The 10086-nt window shown below is 38.3% G+C and overlaps 1 long non-coding RNA gene across 1 annotated transcript; it reads left to right on the top strand.

The window, feature by feature from the left end:
* The first annotated feature begins 1057 nt into the window (after window positions 1-1057).
* On the top strand, window positions 1058-9545 carry LOC129736413 (uncharacterized). The gene is made up of 3 exons (XR_008732981.1): window positions 1058-1192; window positions 1539-1637; window positions 2251-9545. It is a non-coding gene; the product is annotated as an uncharacterized LOC129736413 (long non-coding RNA).
* Window positions 9546-10086: the final 541 nt, after the last annotated feature.

The raw sequence follows: 10086 nt of genomic DNA, 5'->3' as shown, positions 1-10086 counted from the left end.
GGACTTGTTTAAGCAAAGCATCTGATACCACTTTAAGACTTCCTCGGGAATACTGTGGGGACTACAGCTGCCACTCCAGAAAGGACTGGGTCTCCTTCATAACCTGTGACTTGTCTGCCAGCCCCATCCACATGTCTCAAGAACCTGAGTATTCCCAAATAACTCTAACCATCTATTTCTGGGCGTACTACCTCTGATGTTTACACACTGACACAAGGTGGGTACTAAGTATCTGATACCATTTTTACTTTGCACCGTAATTGGTTGGCAACGGCAGGGCTGAAGAGCACTTGCCTCAACCTGCCTGACAGAGAAGTTTTTGAGCTAGCCATTTCAGATGTTACTGCACCATGTGTAATCCCACGTCAAGACTCAATAGCAGTTCTGAATTTGCCATACGCAAAAATGAAGAAAAGGCCTCTTCCAATTCCACTAAACCAGACCCTGGGGAAATCCTGCCTAATGTTGATTGTCATGTACAAGTAACTTCTAAAACAGAAGGGTTCTTTGCTGACTCTTTTCTTCTGCCTGCATAGCATCTGGAAAGGAAAAAAATCCTCATGCTTGGCAATCACTGTGGTTGTTAGGTAAATTCCAGAGCATGGAGATTAGCAGAGCCACATACTGCTATCTGAAAGGCATTCACAGCCCAAAGCCCACCTATGGAGAACCTCTGTCTCCCACAATTCAACTTGATGTCTTCATGACCTATGGGAGGCCCTGAGAGAAAACTGGAAGTATGGCCATTAATAATGCAGGACGTCAATGAAAATGTTGAGAGCACAAAAGACCTAGAACAATAAAACCTCTACAAGAGCTAGAAATTGGTGTGAGATTCAGCTGCACAGAGAACGGGATGTGGTGGATAGGTGCTTCACTTGTTTTTATGGTAGAATGCACTGACATACAGAGAATAGTGAAAGAGGGAAACAAGCCATCAGTTTGCCTACTTATCAGAGTGTTTACAGTAATTTATAATGGATTATATTTAATCTTTATTCTTAAAATTTAATGTAAATTTAATGTAACATTTGGAATCTCATTTTTGAATAGGCATACTGCTCTCCAGGAGAGGGCAGTGCATTCCCAGGATCGGTTGGCTCCCATTGCTCTCTTAATTCAAGAAGTTTAACTAGAAACTCTGACGAAGACAGAAAGTTTCTTTGTCATGGCACAACCAAGACCTCAAGAGGTGAGTCTATATTAGACAAAACTGTTGGACAAGACAAACTAAAGGTTGTCCTCTGTCTCCCTGAAGACGAAAAGTACGGAAATACGCTAGTGACAGTACATCAGTCATCACTACTGTGCAAAAAGGAAGCGCAGAAGTGGACTGAATATATCACCACAGCTGTACAAGGGGAAATAAATAGCATAACCTGAATTTTGGCTAGGGACAACTTCTCCCTATTTATTACACAGTTATCATAAATCTGTATGCTCTAAAGGCATAAAAGGCAGCCGGGAGCTAAGACTGGCCCTTTATTTCATGTCGTTTCATTCTTCAACTCATTTCATTACGTTTCATATTTTTACAGGACCATGTGAGGGATATTTCTGCAAATGGCAGGTGATGAGTCAGACTGCTTTTCTTCACTTACAGTCATCCCTGTCCTCCCTCTACCTGTCTCTGCCAGGTATGTGATTCACAAAAAGAGCTTTGAACTCTGCTCTGGAGTAAAAAGCAGGGTAGCCACATCAACAAGATACAGCAGCCAAAGTAATTAGCCTTAACAGCATCTGGTATAGACACTCCTGAGCTTGTCTGAGATAGTATGTTCATGTATTATATGTCATGGTTACTGAAATCCACAGAAGATACTGTCTCCTCTCCTGGGGTGGTGTAGCAGCACTAGTGCAGTACTCAACAGGAGTTAGTGAGTCCTCTGCAGCAGCTCAGGTGCTGACAGGAGCTTATCTGCAGCTTTTGTTGCACTGCATTGGAATCTGCACTGCAGGATCAGTGTAACAAAACTCATGGAAGGAAAAGGTGATTTCTTTTTAAAATGTCTAAGGGAGTTGATTTACCCATTCAAACTCATTGTCTCATAAACTTTACTTGCTCACACTCCTGCAACCACATGCAATCAAGCACCTCTTGGTGCTGGACCTCTGGGCATCCAAGTGGTCTGCCCAGCATCATCAGCGGGGTACAAGGGATGCTGGCTCTTGAGTCCTCATCACATCTCTGGGGTTATTTTTGATTAACAATGGCTAACTAGCTTTTTTTCTATCTTTTACATCATTTAGGAGTCAAGAGCTGTAATGGGGTGATCCTTTTCTACAGCCTCTCTTCCTGATTGGTTAACAGAAAAAAAAAAAAAAAGGCAGAATGTGGTGTGCAGTCATGTTATTCAAGCACTAGAAAAGGAAGGACAAGGCACAGTGCATTCCTCTCAGCTCTTACATTCTAGATGGAGGAGAGAGCATATATCACCTGAGTAATAATCTCAGAACTGAACTACAAAGACTAACAGAGAATTTTTTATTTGCTTAGAGTCAAGCAGAAATTTGAAATACAGTCATAAACAATAAAACGGGAGATCAGTGAATATACTGACAGGACCAAAGAATCAGAAAACCAAACTTCTAAGAGCAATGTACTTTCTACAGGCTTGCAGTAAGGATAGAAAAAGATAAGCAGTCAGTGGGTTAGAATGAAGAACTTGCTACAGAGCTGAAGGACAGAGGAATTCATTGAGAGGGAAGGGTACTGGCTGTTTATATTAGGGAGGTAGTATTACATTAGGAATATGTAACAGTTCACTGTGTTAGCTGGAAATTGAAACTAGACCTTTCCTAAATTATTTTTAGTGCATTTGCTATTTCACCATCTACCCACGTTACAGTTAAATCCACTTTCTACAAGTTCCTTCAGAGTCTGAGACAAGTGCTAAAGATCAGTGTGTTTGGTAGGCAGGGGGATGCATCCTCCAAGGGGCTAACAATGACCATACCACAGTCTGTGTTCCCTCCTGCTTTCAGTAGTGCAATGTATTCTCTAGGTGGACAATCATAAACAATTAGGCACATAAATATATCTGCATAACCAAGACTAAGTTTGAGAACCTTTTCTATTGCAGTACTCAAAGGGAACATGAGCCACATTGTTCTTTTTCAGATAATTTTATACCTTCCTCTTCCCCTTCATTGCAAATTTTGCTCCTGTGAACTTGAGGAAGGGCAGGGGTTTCTGTTTGTCTCTTTCATTTTATTAAGCTGTGGTTGCGCCTTGTGACATCTCCCTTGCCCTGGCACACTCCCCAGTCCTAAGTCATCTGCCACTTTTGCCAGGTCTTTAGTGCAACCTGCCACAGTGCCAGGATCATACTTTCTCTTGCTGACTCAGAAGTGCACACAAAAGACTGCCTTCACCTCAGCAACTACATCTACAACCCATCTCAGAGGGTGATCTGCATCCATGCCCAGAGGTGGATGCACTACTGACTCCCTGGGTAAATACATATAGTCTTGTCCTCGTCCCCTGCTCATCCCAATGCTGCAATGTTCTTGCAGTAGTCCTAGTCCTTCCAGTCTGACTGGTAATGATTTCAGTATCAGGATGTCCTTTGTCTGTTGAAGAGGGGACAAAGACTACATCTATACTAGTAAACTAAACATAGCCAGAGCCTGGGCTTGCACACTGTCCCGTGATGGTGCAAGTTATTCAGTTGTTGACACATTCCCTGGCATAGCTCTGGCCCATGCTGGCTAGCATGGTCTCACATAATGCTAAAACATAGTGTGGGGGCTGAGAGTCTGGGGACTTTCCCAGTGAGCAGTGTAACTGTCCATTTCATTCTTGATAAAACCTAGCAATGTCTGTAGAATCTTAACTACACTCTACAAATGTTCTGCATGGCCGAGTAACACCTGGTGACATAGTATTCCTCTTACTGACATTCACTAGAATATACATGCAACTGCAGAAAATATCCATTTTTTAAAAATTCACATTTGAACCAAACTATATCTTTCATAAGCAGAAGCTCACCATAAAATTAAAAATGTTGTTAGAAATAGAGAAGACAACACGGGAGTTAGTTATAATTTTTAGGTCCAAGGACCCATGAATGTATATGCATGTGAATTTGAGTAGGGATTCCTATCTAGCAATAGTTCTACTGAATTGCACAGTGAAGGCTGGATGGGACAGTGAAGGCAATGGTCTTCCTCTCACCAAGAACTTTGAAGAACTCAATTGATTTCTGTCTTGAATCACAAGTTACAAAATCGCCAACAGTTTCACAAAAAAACTTTTCACACACATAAAAAATTGTTGATCTAAAAAGTGTGATTTGAGATGGAACAGAAAATAAGAGATGAGCTGTCAGCAGATTTAAACAGAGATTTATGTGGGAAGAAGTAATGATACACTGGAAGGATTTGGGGGAAAATGACAGATAAGAAAACTGAAAAGGACAAGAGTTAGTTAAATTAATCATATCACTCTTATCGTTTCCATTTCAGTTTTCAGCTAAGGGCAGGCTTGCTAGCCATTATTGCTTTGCCATATAAAACACAGTCCAGGCTACTGATAAATGTCAAGCTCTTCAATTCTTCCACCTATTACTGTCTAAAGCACTTTAAAGGCTATTGCAGCTCTCTCAAATATTTATAAAGAGACAGTTTTGGAAAGCAGACAGCTACTTTGCCATATGTCTGAATTGCTGTTCCTCAATGTGTTTTTGAAGAGTAATGACAACTCTTAATATTTTTAAGGACAATTTAAAGGGACCCTCCTCATTGACATTTAGTCCACAACTTAAGTTTTGCAAAAAAATGACTAAAGGATCATTTTTAATGTTTGGACACATGATTTATTTTATCAAGCACATTCCCTTCTACTTTCAAGTACTGTAAAGCAACTGTGTGGCAAGCAAGAGCAACCGGCTAACATAAGACAAAAAAATGCAAACTAAACATACACATTTGGGAAATCCCTTCCTGTTCTGCTGTGACAATGTGGGATTACCAAGCTCCAGGCTTGGCATTTCTTTCCCGTGACAGACACTAAAAGAAACTGTTCCATAGTAATCCAAGCCTCTCTCTCTCGATAGCACTCCTCTGAACTTGAAGACTGCATTGACATATAAGCATCTGTAATGAACAGCAGAAATCAGTCCCTTAATTTAATGTATGTGTTTAAATTTAAAAAACAATAATAACCCTCCATAACCTTCATGAAATAGGTAAAAATGAGTTAGAAAAATCATGCAGATTAGTAGGCAGTCACAGGAATGTCTGGAAATAAAGAACAGAAGGCATTTGTAAGGGTGTCTGGACCGACTTCATGCAACAGATGGTACTTGGTAGGAGCACTTGCATTTCAATTTCACTTCTGCACGCTGCTTGTTTTGTATTAGGGAAGCAAAATCTCACATGTGGCTGTAAAATTTCTTCAAATGTAATTTTTCATGAGTTTTATTTAGGAGATTAATGTTCAGGATTTTAAAAAAAAATATTGTTATCCTTTTATTTATTTCTTCTTCATCCTCATTTTCATTTCCCCCCCACCCTGCCAATACATGCAATAAAAGATGTGATGTCCAGTATTTTGATTTTACATATATCTTTAGTTGTGTTCATTTCTGATATGTTCTTCTATTTACTTACATATAAAAGGAAAACTAGAACTCTCTACTTTGTCAGTCAGCAGACTTTTAACATACAGTGTTAGTTCCCTTGGGATCAAAAGGCCCTACTTTCTACCCACGACTAAGGAAATTTTGCAGCATGCCCACAAGATCAAGAAACAATCAATAGTACTGAGCAGAGTTTTAGCTGAACTTTTTACAACAAAAATGACCTTTTTTTGCTTCTGACCTATTTTGTGCTTCTGTAGCACAGCTGTATCCCCTCTGCATTCCCAGGGTTTTTTGACGCGGTCTCTGGATGCTCACAAATGCCATAATACTGCCATCATGTCATGTTGTTGGTGGTATAGCATCAGGGCCTCTTACCAGCTTGCTTCCTACAATAATTTATATCTAAACTCCTGAAATAAAAACACAGAATGAAAATATCAGCATTCTGGAAATCTGAAACCAGCTGTTGTAGGAAGGTATAAAGTATTTTTCTGACCTGTTTAATGTGAGTTTTATTTACTGGAGAGTCATCATCACAGATACAGCATAATCCCATGTTGCTGTTTGTTCATGCTAGAGACACATTATTTCAGTAACTGTTTTGGAAGTGATCAACAAACCTGGTAATAAACATTCTTCTACTGGCCTTTATACAGTAAGTTTTTCATGTTTCCAGTTGTCTCCTTTATGCTTGCAGTAAAATATGCCTACTGTGTGGTATGTGTACTGACAGCTGACCAGTCCACTAAGATTGGCTCATATTCAAAGTGCTGACCAGTCTCAGGTGGCTTTTGCACTGGGCCAGTTATGGGGAGACATACTCTGACTTTTGCAGGGAGGATTTTATCTTGATAATACGTTTTCCAACACAGTTGGACTTCTGAAGTATGTTCTGCATTTCCTTTAACAGCAATCAAGCAGAAACATGACCAAGCTGAACATGATCCCACTCCACCAGACTCACGAGTATAGCATCAGTAGGTTAAATGAACGGCAGTACTGGAAAGAAAAATGTGACAAGTCAGCTGGAAGAGCAAAGTTGGAGAGAGCAGGAAAAAGTGAGGGTAATAAACAAGAATCGGGTATGAGGAGAAGCACTGCAGGGTACAGAGAAGTAGAAGAACCCTGCCCTAAAGAGCAGCCAAACTGAAGTCCATTCTTCTATGCACAATAACTGGACTTTGTCAAACATTTTAGTGGCTGGGTTATGCCACAAGTCCATATGAATAAATTCAGCCTTATCAATAAAAACGCTCTAAATTCACATGTAAAGCAAATTCCTGATTCAAAATTAAGCAAGCACAGAAGAATCTGAATATTCTCTCATACTTAAATATATCTTACCAAAGAAAATAAAAATCACAGTAGAGAACATAGTGGGGAGAAGGAAGGAGGAAACATACATACTGTGGCCTTTACTCTCTGGGATGCCACAGTAATCTAATCTGGTAGCAGGACTGGTTGTGAATGGTCTATTTTCATTCTCATCAGGATTCCTGCAGTAGTTTTCTTCAAACCCCCATGAGTAAAATTTTCATGTGTAAAGGCGTAATAGAAAGAAAAATAACATTACAGAAGAGCTTTTTTTTTTTTTCCCAAATATTTGTGGCTCAGTTCATGCAACATGAGAGCCAAGAAATGGACATTTGTCTTGTGGATCTGATATCTCTGCTTGAATATTTTTCCATAAGATAAACTGTCATAAAAAGTCTCTCTATCACCACTGGAATGCCCTGAAGAACCATCAGCCTCATGTCCCCAGCTTACAGAAAATTCAAGTGTCTCAAAGGTCAAGTACTCCTCTGTATTTTCAAGCAGCTGATCTATTTGACTTTTATTGTTATGTCTATTGTTTCTAACTTACAAGGTTTAGAAGAGGTTCATATAAAGAAATGTGACATTTTCTTCAGAAGACACAGAGAAAGGACACTGGATAAACAACGGAGGGTTTCCAGTAACACAAATGTCATATCTTTATGAATCTAGCTGAAGAGCAGATAGACCTCACATGCTTCTCATACAGTAACAATAACATATTAGCAGTGACGAGGCTTATCAATATAACAGCATTATTTCAGTTTCATTCTTCACATACTATCTCTTACCTAAACAACAAAATCCTGGCCCCATTTAAGGATGAAATATTCATTATGTTATTTTTTTCTAAGTGAGTGTTTTGCTTGAACAAGAACTACAAAAACTGGAAGCATATGATGCCATTCTAATCAAAATGGGACAAATTACACAGTGTCTTAAAGGCATATCTGTCTTGCTTATTTTTGTGGCAAGAGATTAAAGTCAGAGTGAGAGAGATGTAAAGGAAATTATTCATTATAAGTTAACCTCAGCAATAATTAACTATCTTCAATAACCTATAGTATAGAATTGCTTAAAGCACACTATTAATGGATAATTCGAAAGGATCATTCATAATTTTTAGACAAATAATTGATATGTGGAGTGTGCTACCTGCCCACTTCTGGCATGGAATCCCCTTCTGAGTTAAGTATTTTATTCCTCTGTAATCCTCCTCCATTCTTTTCTTGCACTCTGGAAGGTAAATTGAAACAAATACACTGCTGATGAATCAATATCACCTTACGTCTTACCTAACTGACATTCCGCACTAGTTATAACATATTTAGCAAATTTCAAACCTCAGTCCTACACAAACATGCATTTTATTCCACTATCATCAATAAAAATTTAGAGATACTAAGAGTACTTGTACAAGGAAACTCATTAAAGGTGTCCTGCTAAAGGAAAGCCCTGCTGAAACTGAGGGGGCATCATATGAGGAGCAATAGGCCATTTTGTGCTCCTGCTACAGTTTCTGACACTGTGTGACTTTATCTCCAGCTTCCCATGTAGTATTTGCATTAAAATGTTATTTCTGTCATTTCATTCTTCTGGGAGTGATATAGGGTAGGTTGCTGGAATCGGTAATGAGGAGCATAGGAGAAGGCAGGGCAAAGACAGAGCTTTCAGCAGTACAGAGCATTCCCTCCAAAGACAAATATTAGCTTAGTGCATGGAAGAGGGGTTTTCCTTATCAGTGCCCCGAGACTTCACATAATTTCATTTTAGATCTCACTTGCCATGCCCTTGCATGTTAGCTCTTTATCTTGTAATTGCCTTGTTCACGAAGGAGTCAGGAGGATAAATATATGCAAAGTTATGAATTAATCAAATGTGATAGCAAAGAGGACCTTGGAAATAAGCAGACAGTAAGACAGAACACTTCTCTAATACCCCCTTATATAATTATAAATCAATGAATTTGTGAGCCATCTGTGACTCTCCATCTCTAATCTCAAATTTCTTGTGTTCTTCAAAATGGTTCCAGTTCAGCTACTCATTCATTTTTGCTCTTATAGAAATATGTGTTCTAGCTGGTTCAAGCTGAACAGAAGAGAATTTTGGTGGGAAGCATACTCAAGTGGGAGTGAGACCTAACTGAATCTCTAAGCAGCAGCAAGAAAAGGAAATGTGTCTTAAACTGTCTGATAAGAGCTTCAAAACAAAAAATTAAAAACTCATTTCAAAACATAAGCAACATTCATCCTCATGGTTTGAAGCCCATTCTAAGCACAGGAAAATTGATCAGTGCAACCATAAAAATAAACTGATCTATTTGCTTTGTAGACACTTCTCTTAGAAATTAATTTAGATTAATCCAAAATATTTAAGAGGCACAATACCTCATTACGTGGAAGTAATAAGGATGATCAGATAAAATAATGCTTTCTTAATAACCCAATGTACACACAGAACATGACTGCTATATTTTAATTTTTCGATATATTTATCATATAGTATTTCTGAATTACTACATAATTGTACAAAATGTATTGACATGCTTGTTACTGTACCTTAAAAATGCAGCTACAACAATCAAATAGGCCTATCTAATGCCTAAATGAAAATATTTATTATTATGAAAATAAATATCAAACATTACACAAAAGCTGACTGAATATTGTCTTCACTAAAATGTTTACCCCAAATGTCCCAAGTTTTTACAGATAAACTAAAAAGCAACATAAATCTTTTTAAAAGTTTACCATATTGCTTATATTTTTTTAAATCCACCTATATGTCCCTGAAAAACTAATCCTGCAACATCTAGGCAACTGAAAATTATATTTTAATGTGCTAAAAGCCTATTTAGCTCCTATTTTTATATGCCATAAGAAAGCCTCATCACCATGTAGTCATAGAAAAGAGTGAATGTTCTGTGCCTTGTTCATGCTGTTTTTTACAAGTTTAGATTTCAGAAAAGGAGGGTTAAAATTAGGATTGCTAAACTGTGAAATATTTCATAGTAACAGAGGCAATAAGCAGATACAGGGCCAGATCCACATTTCCATGGAGTTTAATGAATGGTTTAGCTGAAATGAAATAGGGCTTTTTTTTAGAATTTTAAAAGTCTAATTCTAAGAACATCAGAAAGACATCCTTGTCTAGACTCCATCCTTTCCCCAAAAGTAATTATATA

This window comes from Falco cherrug, chromosome 6 (genome assembly GCF_023634085.1).
Source record: "Falco cherrug isolate bFalChe1 chromosome 6, bFalChe1.pri, whole genome shotgun sequence".
In the NCBI taxonomy this organism is placed as follows: domain Eukaryota; kingdom Metazoa; phylum Chordata; class Aves; order Falconiformes; family Falconidae; genus Falco; species Falco cherrug.
Note: the sequence above shows the minus strand (reverse complement) of the source record. Positions and strands in the feature narration are given on the sequence as shown.